Below are 18,137 nucleotides of genomic sequence, written 5' to 3' on the forward strand. Positions count from 1 at the left end.
CTATCGGTCTTACCTAATTAGACTCTTCGAATGGTTCAATAATTCCTGCCGCGAGCATCTTATCCAATTCTGCGTGAACCATTTCCTTTTACTTAGGATTAAGGTGGCAAGGTCTTTGTTTTACAGGCTTCGCTTCCAGTTTTAGGGTGATCTTCATGACACCCAGGTCTCCTATTATCCCTTTTAGATCGAAGAACTTTTTGGAGAACAAATCTTGACATTCGGAGAGGATCTCAACGACCTTATCTACCGTCGCATCATCCCAAGAGTCCCCAATTTTTGAAAATTTTGGTTCCGCCTCCGTGCCAATGTTGACATGCCTGGTTTTTAGCAGCGCAGTTATGTCAAGATCCTCTATTTGTGAACCTTCAACCTCGTGGTGAGCCTCAATTTCTAGAATATTAAATTTTTGGGGATCCTCATCTTCTTCTTCCATGGTCACATTATAGCATTCTAGTGCATGACTCAGTTGGGTAGTCCAATCAGGTTGGATCAGGTCCAAAGGATCTTGTGGTATCCTAAAGGTCGCTGCTTTAACCTCTTGTAGCGCTGCGTCAATACAGTCAAACCCATCCTCAAAGCTGAACGTCAATACAAATACATGGTACAGGATATCCCATTCCTCCGTGCCATGGCGGATCTCGGTTTCCAAGTACCAATTCATTGGTATGACGCTCAGGGTATGACAAAACAAATGCACCCATTCAGACTGGGGATCTGCGCCATAAGCCTTATTCCATTTAGCCAGGTGATCGCGCGGGTCATCTCATCTGTCATACTTATTTGTCATCTGTACTTTTGGCTTCCCAAAATGTATTCTCATCATCCTCCTATAGTCACGCAAATCACTAAAACTATCCTTGTGCGTACCCCACCATCTTGCAGGCATAGCGCGCAGTACCCAGTCCAAGGCCTGGAAGCATTGTTTTACCGGTACTTCTCTTTCAAATGCATCCAAAAAGAAATCAACATTAGTTAGCCCATCATAATGAGGTAGATTCCTGACTTCAGATGACACACAACACAACGATTTGGTCATCATATTACAACGCAACGTCGAGACTTCATGCAGCCAGTTCTACCAATGCTCCAATTCTTCATCTGAATCTGACATGTAGGAGCTTTCACGATCCCATGTAATGCATCCGTATGCTATCGGATTCACCCAATCCTAGTCTTGCGTCGTTATCTTGTAAATCTGGTCCCAAATCGTCATCACTTTCTTAGTCTCGAACTGGTTCTGTCTAGCGCGGTACCTCTGCAGGATCCAGTGGGACCACTACGCAGAGCGACTTGTTTTCAAATATCATCTTCTGCTTCTTCAGGTTGATTACCCCATTCATGTCAGTGGCCCAATCGATTCCAAGGAGCACAGGGTAGGGATTGCTATCATCCACAATCTCTATCACCTCAAAATCCACCAGTGCGCTTGCACCCTTAATGTCAATTGTGACCCCTTGCAATGTCCCCATTAGGATAATTTTCTGTTGATTCGCCATCCTTAACTGTATCGAGGATCACTGGAGCGCATGCCTCTCCATTCTCTCCCAAGCCTGTTTTGGCAAAACATTCGCACCAAACCCCAGATCTAGGATAACTTGGTCCATCTCATATTCCCCTATCTGCGCGGTGAGTCTCATCTCTCGCCCGGTCCTTGCCTTGTGTTTTCCAAGCTTCCTGACCATGCACGGTTCACCAGTAGTTCCATCCTTACCAGTGCACCGATTGATCAATTCCTGCAGGACTTTCACAACCTTACTCTCATGGAGCAGCTTCATGCAGGTCTCCAAGAACGTGGTAAGCATGGACAGGTCCATTTCTTCAATTGCTTTCTCCTGACTTCCAGAGGTAGAGGCCTCGACAAAGCTTTTCTTTGCTTCCATAAATTTTTCTTTTGCACACTCCAAATCAAATTCAGTCTCCTTTTCTGGTGCTTTACGGACCCATGCACCTTTTGCAGGCTGCTTCCCTTTATCATCCCTAGTCGTGGTTCCACTCTGCAGCATAATGTTTACCTTAGGGTCTTCCTCACAAGGCTCAACCCTCATCATCTAGAGGTTCTGCATTGGCTGCGGAGTTTGCGCACCCTTTTCGTGAATCTTAGCCAACAATATTGGGTAATCCTCAGTCGCATGGTAAAACTGAGTACAATAGCAGCATGAAAATCACGTCGGATTTAGATAGTGCCTTGCGTAGTGTCCTGGACCTCTGAAATTGTAACAAATAAACTGTCGTTTGCCTCTCCTAGGCCCTCCTCCACCTTGGCCTCAGCCGCACCCCTGATATTCACCTCGCGTTCCCCCAACGTCTTGGTTTGGAGGCCACCTTTCTGTCTCATTCTGTATGCAGGTGTCCTAACCATCATCAGTTCATAACTTTGACAATTGCGCTCGTCATGGCCTATTGATTGATAGAAATTATAGAACAATTTTTTCGACGTTTGTACAAATTTCTATAGCAAATGGAAATTATCAGTCTTGTGTTTCCCTGCTACCTGACATATAGCCCACCATAGCCTAGGCCCTACACTTGGCCCTGCTGTGGCCATCGGTCGGAGAGGCATTGGTCCTCCTGCTACAACATAGTTCGCAAACACTGGGCAGTGATCCTTGTCATGCCCTTGACCCTTGCATTTTATGCACCAAACCTCTTTGCGAGCCTCCAACTGAGCAGTTCTGTCTTGCTTTAGACTTTGCATTTCGAGACAAAGGTTTTGCAATTGTGCATGAATCTACTAAACCCCTAGATTCAGATCTTGCATCAACGTTTCTTGTAGTCTGATTGCAATCTCCAAGGCTTCCACCTGAGTTGTAATCTTCTGTTGTGAGAGCGCAACCCTCAGGTGAGGTAGGGGCGAAGCCACGAACTAGTCATAGTGCTGCCCATCTAGCAAATTCATATTAGCTTCGTGGATTTTACACTTCAATATTTGATCTAATTCCTAAGGGGTCTCACCAGTTTTCATCACGATTTCCTTGAATCCCACAATCGGCTGCGCTTCAGACTTAGGCCTACTGAATTCTTTATTCAGCGCGATCTGGATCTTTGCCAGCGTAGCTGCCTGGTTTTCATTAGAGTACTTGATGTACTAGGTTAGTGCGCGATCCTGCAAAGCACTAACCAATGTCACCTTCTTCATGTGATCATCCACAACGCCTTGAGCTTCCCATACAACCTTTATGACGAACCAAAATTGGTCCGGGTCCTCATTCCCTATGCCCTTGAATACAGGTAGTTTTACAGAGTTCGCCATATTGAACAGTGGAGGTGGCGGTGGTGTGGGTGATGGGGTGAGCGGTGGAGGCGAGGATGGAGGTGGTGTGGATGGATGTGATGAGGGTGGAGGTGGTGTAGGTATTTGTGAGAACCCTCGTCTTATCAACTAACTAGCGATCATGCGAGAAATCTGCAGTGTCCCTTCGTCATCACTTAGAGGGAATCCGATTAGTTGGCTTTACTCATGACCCTTTCTTCCTCCATCCCTAAAAGGTTTTCTGCTTCGTGTAGCTCCAAACATCAAGGTAACTTCATAACCTGTTGTTCACACAAGAGCATCTTAATCCAAGTATTCAGTGGTTTTAAATAATTACCTTGTGGTCTTTTAAAGAAGCGGCGATCTGCTTCGCTGTAACTGATAGAGGTATCAATTGCGAACTCGGTCACAAATCCTCCTATGATGCGGTCGAGCCAATGGTCAACAACGCGCATGATCTTATCTTCAGAAGCTTCTAACCTCCTTACTAGCTCCGATGTCCAAACAATCGGCTTGTCAAGCCTCCACCTTCCTTGACCGTCTGCCAACTTCGTGATCCACTCATATAACTCAACCGGGAAGGAACAAAAGAAGATTTCGTGTATTTATGTGTACAGGTATCTGTCCAACCATTGTTCTTTCGTCAATTGCGAGTTCTTATTTTCTTGTGCCGCGAATTCATGGATCTTTCTATCCAACCAGGCTTCAATTTCTTTCTTCGTTGGATTCCAATGATACGACATCACACATCTCATTATGTAGATCTCGATCAATGACACCATTTGTTGGCTTGATGGGCCCTAACCTAGGTTTAGCGTTAGTCAGCCAAGCAAATCACTACACTACTGGCCCTTTCGGCATCAGCCCACGGAGCACAGACCGAAGTCTCACCCGAAGCAGTATGGGGGGATGCAGGAACCAAGTTTCCACACCCTGATATGGTCATGATGTCAGTCTATACTTCTTGATCCTGCCTTCGTGCAGATCAATAAGCCTTTAGGGCTTATTGATGTTCCTCGTCTTTCGTCCTTCGGTACCTCTGCAAAGGTACTCGACTGATCTTTGCACAGTTCTAACCTAAGGTCCAGGCACTTAGGCACCTCTGTGACTGCGCTACTGTATAAGTTCCCAAGTTATCTTAGGTGTTTCCATAATCTACTATGAATTTACAGTTACCTTCACGTAAACCTTTACTCTTGCTTGCATTCAATTAACAGATATATTCAAATACATTCACGCATAAAATAAGCATTATAATGTAAACCTAGATCGTAACATAATATAATCAATGCATTAAAAAGAGACAAAATACATAGTGGTTGTAGAATATGCCTCTTTATTGATATCTCAAGTTCAGTTCAAACTCTATCCGCCCTGCGCACACAGCTGTAGGGGTCCGCGCACTCAGCTGTGGACTTCCACCCTAGGCCTCTGCGCACTCAGCTGCAGAGCCTCTACCTACACTAAGACTTGAGAACACTTAAAAATTCTTACCCAAAATCCTTCTTCTTGTTACTACTCCCCTCTTAGACTCTTCTAAGACTCCCTTTTTATACAATCCCATCGTCCGCGGACCATGGGTAGATATTTACAGCCCACTTGATACTTCAAAAAACAAGGGTGGACAACCCTTTGACTTATTCACGCTCTGTGACCACAAAATGCAGAGACTTTACATCTTTATTACAAAATTTGGGCCTTCTACCCCAAACATGAGCTTTTAGTCCCAAAACTGGCTGTTGGGGGAACTCGTTCCCAACAGGTGGCAACTCTGTAATGTCCTCAAGAAATACATCCCTGAACTGCTATAAAACCAGGTACTTATTCAAGACTTATGCATTCTCAACCTCCTTACCCTTATCACTAGAAATGTGCACTGCGAATAGCTTGCAAACTTTCCTGCGGCTATGCTTTTCTTGCATAGATGTCACCATCCTAACTGATGTGGCCTTTTTATTACATTGTAAGACTCTTGGTTCTCCATTGTCATCAACCCACTCAATAGCTTTGTCATAGCAGACTACCTTGGTTCTATGTAGATACAACAAATCCCTTGGTCATAGCAGTCTACCTTGGTTCTTGGTTCTCCATGCCCAATAACATACTGTATGATCCCAATGGTAACACATTCAAATGTGCTACAACAGGCATACCATTTAAGTCAAATGCGCAGGCTCTTACCCAATGATGCACTCGCTTCTTTGTACTTGTATCGAACTGCACTAACCAAGACTTTGCATGCAACTCCTTATTCAAACCACACTTATCCACAAAGTCAGGTATAACATAGTTATAATTAGATCCAGGGTCAATCAAAATAGAAATAACTTGATCAAAAAGCTTACCGTCCATCTCAATGAGAGATGCGTGGTGTTCTTCCTGCCTGTTGTCCATTGCCGCATAGATACATGGAATACTCTAACCAACATCCCCAACAGTCTGTGCCTCATGTGTGCTGTATATCTGAGGTCTACCACCCTGATTCTACGTTTAATCTCTCCTCCGATGATCTTTGACACAAGTCCAACACTCTATAGGCTTCCAAACTCCATCCTTATTCTTTTCTTCAGATTGATGTCCCTGTCCTATATCTATTCATTGAACCTCTTAGGTGGTGCAACATTCTCCTTGTTATCTGCACCCTATGGCCTTGCTCGCTTTTTATCCTATTTTCCTTTGTTCCTTACATTACCTCTCTAGCTTAGCTTAGTTTCAGTGTTGCACTTCGATTGTTCATAGCAATGCTTTAGCTTCCGAATGGCCTCCTCCAATGATCTAGGCTCATCGAACTCAATCCTATATTTAAATGCAACTGGTAATCCACTAATGAACCTCTGAATCTTGGCCTTCTACTTTGTGAGGTAAGGTGCATACCTTAGTAACTCCAAGAACTTACTAGTGTACTCGTCATCTGTCATGGAACCCATCTTTAGTTCATAAAATTCTTTTTCCCTGTCATCAAAGTACCTTTCTGACAAGTACTTCTTCTTAAATAGCCACTCAAACTCACTCCAAGACAAATATTCCTCATGAATACACCTGACATTCTTCACATCTTCCCACCAAATGTCCACTTTACCTTTGAGACTGAAGGTAGCTACTCTAGCTTTCATGTTCTTTGAATAATCATGCAACCTGAAGAAATTCCTCATGCCAAGAAACCATGCCTCTCCATCCTATGGTTTCTTCATTTCCCCATCAAAAGTAGGTGGCTTCACTTTCTTAAATTCATCCGGCAAGTATCCCCTATCACTCCTCCTGTAAGGATGATACCGATGATGATCATAGTGCTTATCTGAATTAGAACTAGAATCATACCTGTGTTTGTCCCTTCTCCTCTCTGGAGTGTCTGTCGGCCTGGATAAGTCGTTCTTGATGACAAGACTAACCTCCCTAGTATCTAATGATATATAGCGACAAGCAAACCAAACAAATTCTATCTTTCTCTAAATATGCAATTTATAAATAAAGGCAAACAAGTGTTTTAGGCCTACCTTGGGTCCAATGAAAGTTTGTGGAAGCCTCGCTCCGTTGATCCAAATGAGCTCCATTGTAGAGAATCTACAAACAAAAACAAGCACACATATTAAATCGCACCTGAAAAGCCAATATAATAAAGCATACTTATCATGATGATCAAGGAATTCATGAAACAAATCACATAAGACAATTTGTTGAGGAAAATGAATCTGATTGTATTAACTTAAATCAAAGAAGAACTTTACAACCTTGGTGCCTTGATGCTGTACAAGCTCCTCCCAGGGTCCAACAAGAAGTCTCCTCTACTTTGACAAGTTTCACTCTCTTCCCAATGAAGACAAAAGGTATGTAATCTCTCCTCGCAAGCTTAACTAGGAAGTCTCAATTCCAAAATCATTTACCCTAAAAAATGTTCAGCTTCTAACCTCTCTAGCAACCAGCCCAATGCCTTAATTTATAGTGCAATGGAGGGAAGTTAATAGGTCCACCATCAAAGGGATAAAGCCCTCCTTCAAAGGGATAAGCTCCTCTCATCAAGGGATTAGCTCCTTCAGTTTTGGGATGCATGAACCACTTAGGAGTGAACCATCCACGTCAAGATTCCTTCTAGAATCATCTAGAATTAACCACAAGTGATTTTTTAAGAATAAACTTGCGCCTTTTTGACTTTCACAAGGGTCCGCACCCACTCCTTTAGAGACAGAGCGGGCAGGTCCGCAGGTAACATGAACAAGGGGTGCAAGACCGCAGGTAACATTGAGAGAAAGTGCAGAACCAGAGCTTTATTGATTTTTAAGGTCTTTCTCTCATTTTAAAAGCTTGACATGAAGATTTGAGGTTTGAGACTTGCTAAGGAGGACAGTATGAATGATGATAGACCCATACTGACTGCAAATAGTCATGGTGACAATATTTTGTTTAACAGATTGCCCCCTAAAGTGCGAAGTCTGTAGAAGATGAGGATTTCATTTATCATCTAAGAAGAGTGGAGTACTTTATCATTTCGAGGATTATCTTATGGAGAGCCCGGTTGGAACCTGTAAAAACATTCAATGCAAAATATATATATGAGATCATATCATCGCTGAGGTAGGCATTCCCATACTCAAATCAAAACTGACTAGAAAACTAACTACTGCTCTGATATAGGAATGATCTTGTAATACATCACAAGTATAGACACATGTAGACATAGTATGGACGCAACCATCTGTTTATGAATAGTCCACTGTATAATGAATACAAAATTCCTCGCAGCCTGGATGGTGGAAACTAGATCCAGGGTCTTGATTTCTACTTCCCGAAATAGTACGATTCTAACCATGTGAATGAATGTGTCGAAGTCGAACATGGTAGAAACTACTTGATGATCAGTCAATGATGTAAATTGTTAACAAGTGTGAGAGAAACCACCAGTAATGTCAATGGCTCTCAAAGTACTCAGTATAATCCATGAGATGTGAATAAATGTGTTGATGTCGAACATGTCACGGAATCCTTTGATCGAAGGTTAATGATGCAACCTATCGTCGAAGGCGAGAAACCTGCTATTGAGGCATGCAGATCCCAAGGTACTGACGATTTCTAGATCATCTTCCTAGATAATGAGCTGAAGTCGATAGAAAGAGATCCGTCGTAGGCAAGCCCACAACACGAAATCATAGATCAAGTTTGAAGAAATTTAGTTGCAAGGACTGATTCAGGGATGGTCAAGATGGATGACAGATATTTTTCAAATGAATGGTTTATTTGCACTGACCTCTTGAACACATAACGACACAGCAGATGGTTTGGTGACAATTGACCCAAAGTTAATACCCAGAAACCGGCTAAAGACTTTCAATATGGTTTTATCAACTATTAGGCAACGGATCTTTCAACCCAGGTGAATAAAAAGTGTCGTGTTCAAGAGCGGTTACAAAGTATGAAAAACAGGCTCATTTTTCTCTCTTTTCCCCCACCATTTCTGGCAAGTACCTCTTTATTTTTTGACAAGCTTGAGGAGGATAACATTTGCTTGATTATAAGCTCATCCTTCGGATGAGTCCAACTTAGTTTAAATTCGAACCCTAAGAAGGAGTGGTCCATTCCTGTTTGTAATTGAACAGGTCCTTTACTGTTAAATTTTAACGAGTCCAGTATAGGAGAAACTCGACGTTTTTTAATTTTAGAGAGTCTGAAAAAAATTAAGAAGACTCCATGGTTGTCCTTTTTTGTAAATTTGTGTCTCCCAAGCTCAAAAAAGTATAAAATAATACTTGAGAGAACCGCTTGATCATTACGACCAAGGAGTACTTTTCATAATTAGTGCCTCTGATCCGAAAAAGTAAAAAAGCGATCAATGACACGTCGTTTTATAACCAATATCTAATTTGAAATGACAAAAATCCGGCAATCTTTTCATGTTTTTACGGTCAGAAAAGAGCTGTAAGTGGACCGTCTTTTTAGTTCCGTTTTAACGAACGTAAAAAGAAAAACTTGGCAATCTTTTCATGTTTTAGGAGTCAGAAAAGAGCTTAAAGGTGACTCTAATGTTTTTCGTCAAAAATGACCAATTTTTCCTGAAAAATCCGTTATCCTACACAAAAGCTCAAACATTACTCATACCTGTTTAAAATAGATACAAATGCTGCAAAAGTTACCTCTTTAAAGTGAAAAATAAACAAATTAAAAACTCATTTATTCAAAAAAGCTTATAAAAAGGGCTTTTGTAAATTCATTTTTACTGTTTGACTTCAGAGTGAGAAAAGAGAGCTTTTGGTCAGAAACTTCCCGTGAAGATTACAGAAAATTCGTCCGTTGGAATCGAAGGCCGTCTCTTCCAGGTAATCTACATCATCCTACTCTTTCATTTCATCCGTTTCAAATTTGTTTTTAGGCTTTGATTTCATTTTTTAAGGAATTTTTAGGTTAAAAACCCGCGCGCGGGGGTCCGCAGGCATAGCATAGGTAACTGTTAAGTCTTGAAAATGTCATTCATTTGCATTACACTTTCACTATTATGTCCATTATATCACCTCTATTTCACCTCCATTTCACTACTATGTCACCACATTCATCCCACTTTCATTATCATTGGGCTACCTTTATGTTTTTCCAATATTTATTATTTCTAAGCCTTTTAAGTGAATTTGTGGTTAAACATTAGAAAATAATGTGCATATGCTTATACCTAACAAATGGGTTGAGTTTGTTGACATGTGTAGGTTGAAAGGAGACTTCTAGAAGACCCTTATGTGGCACTCTAAGGCCAAATTCGAATTTGGTTGGAAAGAATCATGGGATCATGAGGATATGTGTCACATCTCCTAATTGTATTGTAACTCTAAAAGACATGTGTCTTATCAGTTCCTATTTTGATTAGGACTCTAGAGGTAGAGGGAGAGATTCATGGATTATCATTAATGAGATGGCTCTCATCTTTTTGTATAAATAGGAGGTCTCTCTCCTTCATTAGTTAGTCTCTTTTTAGTCTCTCTTTAGTCTTTCCTTTAGTCTTTTCTTAGTCCTTTTAGTTTGTTAGTCCCATGGCTTTTGAAAGCTTTGGAGAGCTTTGTTGTACTTTGCACTTTTGAAGAAATTGAATAAAGCTTTGATGTTCTCAACATGGAAGGAGATGTGAAGTAGATGTCATGGAGCATATTAGGATGTAAGTAGATTAGATTTCATTTTGTAAATATTGCTTTGTAGAATGTAAGGTAGATTAGATTTTCATTCATGCAATTTTAAGTATGCTTTGATTTCATAGGTAGAAGGGGGCCCCTTCCTTGTACAGTTTGAATTATTGCATTTTATTTTCTCCCGGGATTTGTTTTTATGTTTATGTATTTGCTTTACAAACTAATGGTATTTGAAGTTGACAGGTTCAAGCTGCTGCCTTTGTTTTTATAGCTGATTTTTAGTCTTATTTCTCAAAGTTCTGCTAACACATGAATGATCTTTTATCATAAACTGTTATCTTTTAAGGATCAGAATACCACTAACTTGCAGTTGGCTTTGAGTGCTTTTTAGACTAATCTTTCACTACTTTCTAATCATACTTTGCATAGTACATATGGCTGAAGTAGAGAGTTAGAAAGAGCAAAACATTATCACTAGTCTTTAAAGTAGATTTTTCTCATTTTTAATCACTTTTCTAATTCAACTTGAGCTACTTCCTAATCATACTTTGCATAGTACATATGGCAGAAGTAGAGAATTAGGGAGAGATAATCATTATCTTTGGTTTTAAAAGTGACTTTCTTTTCTTTTATTTGCAGCAGCATGAATGGTGTCTAGTGCCATTGGAAGTGGTCATTTACTTTCAAGTCATTTCAAGTTCTTTGTTTTCAGTTTCATTTCAAGTTACTTCTTTCAAGCTCTTTCTTTGCAAGTTTAAAGTTTGATTACTTTCTAGACTTATTTCTAACTACTTCCTAATCGTGCTTTACACAGCACATGTGTTTGAAGCAGAGTTTTAGGAAGAGTTGAACATTATAACTGGTCTTTAAAGTGGTTTTTCTTACTTGTCACCTTAGAGCTTGACTACTTTTTGGACTTATTTCTGACTACTTCTTAATCGTGCTTTACACAGCACATGTGTTTGAAGCAGAGTTTTAGGAAGAGTTGAACATAAACTATAAAACAACGAAGTAAGAGAAAGGTTAACTAAGCACATATAGTGCACCACACTTCATCAGTTTACGATACCCGGATTGATAATTTATGTAGAGCAATTTAAGACGTTAAATTGACTAAACAGTAACCTGCGGACCCCGAATTTTTTGTAAAAGGAAAAAAGTCAGGGGTCCACACCTGCCGTGAAGGCAAAGTGTGGACCCATGCACTGTCTCCCGCAGCAAAGGTTTTTAAACCTAAATTTCTCAAATTTCACCCAAAAATTTTGATTTTAGATATTCTAATTCGCCTTTTTATTGAATGTAGGGTATACATCATGCTTGATTGGTGAGAACGGGAGCACGAGGATGTAGATCTCGCCGCGATAAATCATCAACCTTCGATTGATGCATTGAAGGCATGCGGCTTATACAAATTCTGGGCCATACCTGGCATGAGGGCCCAGGTGGACTTTTTGCAGTGGCTGGTAGACAGGTGGAACATACAGGACCAGTGCTTCTTTATTGGTGGTCACCAGCTCGAAATGGAGCTGGAAGACATTTACTTCTTGACTGGTTTGCCTAAGAGAGGTGAACACTTGACTCTATTCGGGACTAGGCCAGGTGGCCAGTCTGTCAATAGCCTCTGGCTAGAGTTTTGCAACAACCAAACTAGAGACAAAGGGATAGATATCAAAACCATATCCCTTCCTGAACTGAAAGTGATTACATTTACTATTACCAGGCTCTGCGGAAGCGCAACACTACATATAGCCACTGGATCCCAAATGCCGATGGCAGTAGACTGCTTTCGAGGCACCATCTTCAACTGGTGCGATGCTGTGTTGGCTAATATAAAAGGCCAACTGACTAGAGCAAAGAACGAACAACTGAAGACCTTTGGATATGGTGCTTTAGTTGTGAGCTTTGTTCTGGAGAGGGTTCCAATGTTGGTCCCACATCATCTCACTATTGGAGCTGGACTTCCCCGAGAGCCCAAACTGATGCGTTGGGTTGCAGTTATGGCCCATCATCCTGAGGAGGGGAAAAAGTCGTTCGATTCACTTCTGAGTATTTCCATTGGTTGGAGAACCAATTTTTTGCTATTCATGACTTTCCTTATGCTGGGGTAGATTATCGTGGTGACCCAGACATGGGTCTTCCACCAGGAGAGCAATGGGATGACTCAGGTAAAATCATTTTCAACATTTTCTAATTATTATTTTTTTTGTTTTTATTTCGTCCCAAAATTGATAGTAAAAGTTTCAAACGCAGATGTAGGTCCACGACGACCAGCCACTCTTTGGCCTTATGAGAGGAAAGAACCAGCTGCAGCAGCACCAGCCCCACAGGACGAATCTACAGAGACCTTGGCCGAATTGGAGAGTCATCTAGAGCGTTTGACAGCAGACATTCCGGAGACCAACATAGATGACATTCCTCTTAGGCTACAACGCTATGTGATTGGGGTCCCAAGACCTTTCAGGAGGTTCCTTTGTAAGGTGGCCCGTACAATGGTTTCTTATCGTGATCATCACCAGTGATAGGATGATCGCCTGTTGTAGACACATATGACATTTTTTGCTTTTTGTACTATCATTTTTTCCGATCATAAGGTGTTTTTCAACCTATGATCGAAGATGATGTATATTTGACACACTTCTATGTTATACTATATCACTATTACCGGCTTATCTTGTAAAACATGTTATGAAATGTTTTTAAATTTACTTGTATGATTATTGCAAATGTCTACTTAACATTCGAGAAGCAATCGCATCTGCTAATGTATTTAAATATCTTGGAATATGCTGATATTAAATATAGTCAAATTCACGTTCCAAGAGATGAACTCTAAAAAATAATCTCAATAACACTGGATTTCTAATGGCATATACTCTATTAAGCTGTAATACAACGAGTTTAGAATCTAACCTCACTATCAAACTCTGAATCCCAAATGAGATAGATTCAGATAATAACTTGATCACTGCACTATACTTTGCAATGTTGTTCGTTGTTTGACCGAGGCTTACCCCATGCATAGATACCAACTCATCAGAGGGCGGATAGATAACCCAAGCTGTGGAAGAAATGTTTTGTGTATTACGACAAGCACCATTAGCAAAACCAATGTATGTTTGGAGAGGCGTCGACATCTGCAATATCAAGAGTAAAATCAAGATAAACATGAATAATGACAAAAAACACTCTCTAAGCTAAGCACACTTTTTAATCTAAAACACACCAGCTAGAAAGAAAACTAACCTAACTAAAAATCTCCACACCCAGATTTAAGCATAATATCTCTTCAGGTAAAGACCATTTATGGGTTTACCTAAAGAGACCCCGTCAAAGTCTACCAAAAGGGTTTACCTAGGTACGAATTTTCCAACTCCTAATTTATCATTTGCTTGATCTTACAATAAGACTAGGTATCCTTCCAAAAAATTACGAGGGGTAACATTTCGATCATACTGAGCTTTAATACGTTTGGCATGAGTTTTGATTGCTAATGCAGCATCACGTCGATTCTCATCTAGCTGAGCCAAGTATAACAAACGTTTTTCCTCTTCGGAAGTGGCTGGAAGTAATTCGATGGCCATTTGCAATGACAGGATTTCACATTCAATGGGTAACACAACTTCCAGACCATAAACTAGTTGGAAAGGAGTGAAACCAGTTGACGTTTTTATTGAGGTTCGATACGCCCAAAGCACTGAAAATAGAATGTTATGCCAATTCGACCTATGAATCCCAATGATTCGTCAGATCATGATGACTAGAAATTTGTTGATGTCTTCAACCAGACCATTAGCCTATGGATAATATGGAGTTGAACTATCGTGACGCAAGCCAAGTTGGTCTGTAAGTTCAGTCATCATAATGTTTCGAAAATGATGCCCATGATAATTGATAATCGCTTGTGGAACACCAAACCTAGCAATTATATGATTGAACATGAAAATCGCAACAGTTTTTCCATCTGCCTCAAATGTAGGCATTGCCTCGACCCACTTGCTAAAATAATTTACCGCAAGGATGATATACGCATGCCCCCCGGTCGAGTGAGGGTTAGATGTAATAAAATTGATACCCCATTTTGCAAAAGGACCGACGACAATTATAGGGTGGAGAGGAGCAGGTGGAGCACGCATCTTTTGATCAAAAATTTCGCAATTGTGGCATTTTCGGACCGCGTTAATACAATTTTTAAACAAAGACGACCATAAATAGCCAGCGCGCAATATCTTTTGGGCTGTGGCAAACCCAAACATATGACCGCCACACGATCCAGACTGACAGTCATTTAGAACCCTTTCATCTTCCTCATGAGTTAAACAACGTCGGAAAACAGAGTCCGCCCCACGACGATAAAGTGTATCTCCAATAATTTTGAATTGTTAGGACTGGAATCGTATTTTCCGACGTTCTGATCTTGAAATTTCTAGCCAAAAGGATTAGGTCTAGAGATAAACTATGATATACCCATACCATGGATCTAAAGTGCTAATTAGAAACAAGAATTCGTCCACAATGGGCTCCTCTGCCACAGTTTCCGTGTCAGCACGCGGGAAGTCACACATTAATTCTGCAAAAACTAAAGATTTCTTCGACTTAGACTTTTCAAATTCCAAGTTGAACTCCTGTAGGATCACAATCCATTTGGAGTACTTGCCCCCTAGCAATTGTTTGGTCAAAAAAGAGATCATAGGGTTGCAATCGGAAATTACTGTAGTTTTGCGTAGTAAAATGTAATGACGAAAACGTTGGACAGCTTGAACAACTGCTAATGCCAATTTCTCCATATGTGAATATTTTAGCTCAGTTGGATTTAAAGTTTGACTAAGGTAATATATCACACGTTCACTACCGAATTCATCTTCCTGAACTAACACCATTCCAATGGTGGAATGCGAGGTGGCGAGATACAAGAAGTAGTCCTGGTTGTAGTTGGGAGGATGCAATAACAGTGCATGGGTCAACGCGTGTTTTAGTGCATCAAAAGATTTATCAGCTATCTCATCCCAAAAGAATGGAGTATTCTGTTTCAACAACCGGGTAAAACCCTTTGTGATCTCGGCGTAGTTAGGAATTAATTGACGTAAAAAGTTTGCTTTCCCCTGCAAACTTTGGAGTTGGCGAAGAATCGAAGGAGGAGGCAATTTGACAATAGCTTCAACCTTCGAGGGATCGATGCGGATGCTGGCTTTCGAAACAACAAACCCTAGTAACCGACCCATTTCTATACAGAAAACACACTTATGTGGATTCAACCTAATTCAATAATGCCTACACCTCATAAAGATTGCTCGTAAATGGATGAGATGATCAGCTCGATGTAATGAATGAGCAGGTAAATCATCGAGATAGGGTTACACAATGTGCTTGATGTCATGAAACGTGTAAGACATGGCTCTTTGAAAAGTTTCCCCGGCGTTCTTGAGCCCAAAAGGTAACTTGCAATAAGCAAATTTTCCCCATGGACAAATGAAAGCTGTTTTTGGTTGATCAGTAGGTAGAATATTTATTGATTGTATCTGGAAAAACCATCCATGAAGGAGAATATTTCACTACTGGCACAATCATCAGTGATTTGATCGATATAGGGAGTTGGGTAATTGTCTTTTGGACAGGCTCGATTAATATCCCTATAATCGATACATATTCTTATTGTTCCTTTATCTTTGTTAACAGGAACAATATTCAATATCCAATCCGTTAACGGAATTGGATAAATGAAACCTGCTTTGAGTAATTTTTCAACTTCTGCTTTAATAGCAGCAGCTTTTCGCGGGTGGATCTGACGCAAATGTTGCCGGACGGGTTCAGCATCCGGGTAAGTTTTGATTTCATGAACAACAATTTCTTGGTCAATTCATGGCATTTCCTCATATGACCAGGCAAACACGTCGCGAAATTCTTGAAATAGGGCCTTATATGTTTGAATTTCATTTTCCGTACAAGAGGCACCTATATGAATGTTTTCAACAATTCCAGGCTTAACCGAAATATCAATAGGAATAGTTCAAGAAATGTTTCCCAAATTTAACTCAGAATCAGGATTTTTCATTGGATTCTGAGATTCCTTGACATATTTAGTCGTAAAAATAGATGAAAAATCATTTTCAAAGCAATCAATCTCAGGTATAAACGAAGATCTATGATGAAGATCTTCCCATGGTAAATCATCAACACACAGGATTTCACGAATTTGCTCATCAGTGTGGACAAGTTCAGAAAATGTCGTTGAATCTGAGTTTGATGTTGAAAGTGATTCCTCATGGACCACATTCATTAAGTCAATTTTAGTTGAAGCAGGGTCGGAAAACGACTGCACGACCTGATACGCAACTTCATATGGACTCAAAGGCATAAAATCACCAAATGAATCTATCTCAGATTCGGAAGGTACAATCCAAGGATCATCATAAACAATAGTGTCTGACGAAATCATATGAATGGTTGCAATAGAAGACGATACGTTGATAGGAGGAAAAGGAAAAGTTCCTAGTAAACCAGAATCTTTAACTAGTCCTACTCCAACATCCTTATACGAGATAGTTGTTTTGCCGACATGCTGAATACTTTCAGAAGAGGCTGGGTCAGATGAAAAGTAAGTCAGCTGGTCTATAGTTACGATATTTCCATTATGAGGGAACTTTATAAGCCGAAAGACCGATGAAACAAAAACTGTCATGGCGTAAGACCAACTACGACCCAAGAGAAGGTTGTAATCTAGAGGGGCATCAACCACCTCCACATCTAGATTAACAGTTTTGCCTTCAACCCCTATAGGTAGATCCTATAGAATTCCAAAATGATGGAACCCACGGCCATCAAAGACTGATCTGGATTTAAACAGGAATGCAACAAATTACAGAGATAACCATATACACAAAGATGCAGCGGAAATAATACTTCATTTCATTAATGGAAAATACTCAAATATGCTTACAACAGAAATGGAAATAAACTAGCTAGGGCGATGGTAGCTTATCTCTGAGAAGAGATGTGATGGCTACATGCCTCTGAACTGTCTTACAATGAGGCTCGGAGGCCTATTTATTGTTGAGAAACAATAGAAAACCCTTCACATTCCAAAACCTAACCCTAGAAGATGAAACGCCAAATTGTGGGCCCCGTTTTTGGGTAAGTTGGTACATCAACTTCCCGGGGTCGCGAATTGGTCATACTATCTCCGTTTGACGTGCATGATAGCCCGTTGGAAAGATCTCTCCGAGGACTACGACGGAAAAGATGATTTTTATTAGAAAAATCACTGGCGGTAGATTTCCCAAAAAACGTCGTTTAGGGCCTCAAAACGGCTCCGGAAGTTCAGGACCCGAAAAACTGCTAAAAATAGTAAGTTGTGCTACAATTAAGGAAACTGAAAATGCTGAGAAAGACAATGGTGGGGGTCCAGGTGGACTTGGCAGGTGGCCACCAATATCCACCTGGATCATTCCTCCCCCCTTAGGAAGCAATGGTCCCCATTGCGTTGAGATCCTCCATGAGATGAGGAAACTTCTGCTGAACTTGTTCCCTGGTGAGCCACTTGCCCTGCTGAAGGAGTTGGCCTGCTTTGACAACTCGATACAGTTGGATATTCTGTTGGCGAGTGTTCTTGATCTGTGTGTCCATGATCCGATCAGTTGCAGCTTGTTCCATGCAATCTGGATTTAATTCTGTGGGTTTGAGCTGTTCTGCAATGTCGGATGTGTCTAGCAATGGTGGAAAGTATGGCCGAAGGCGGTCCACATTGAACACTGGGTGCAGGCCAAGGAATGGGGGAATGCTGAGCTCAA

The sequence above is a fragment of the Pinus tabuliformis genome, chromosome 4_2 (genome assembly GCF_031772625.1).
Source record: "Pinus tabuliformis cultivar Carrire ecotype Pingquan chromosome 4_2, CPIR1, whole genome shotgun sequence".
NCBI classification, from domain to species: domain Eukaryota; kingdom Viridiplantae; phylum Streptophyta; class Pinopsida; order Pinales; family Pinaceae; genus Pinus; species Pinus tabuliformis.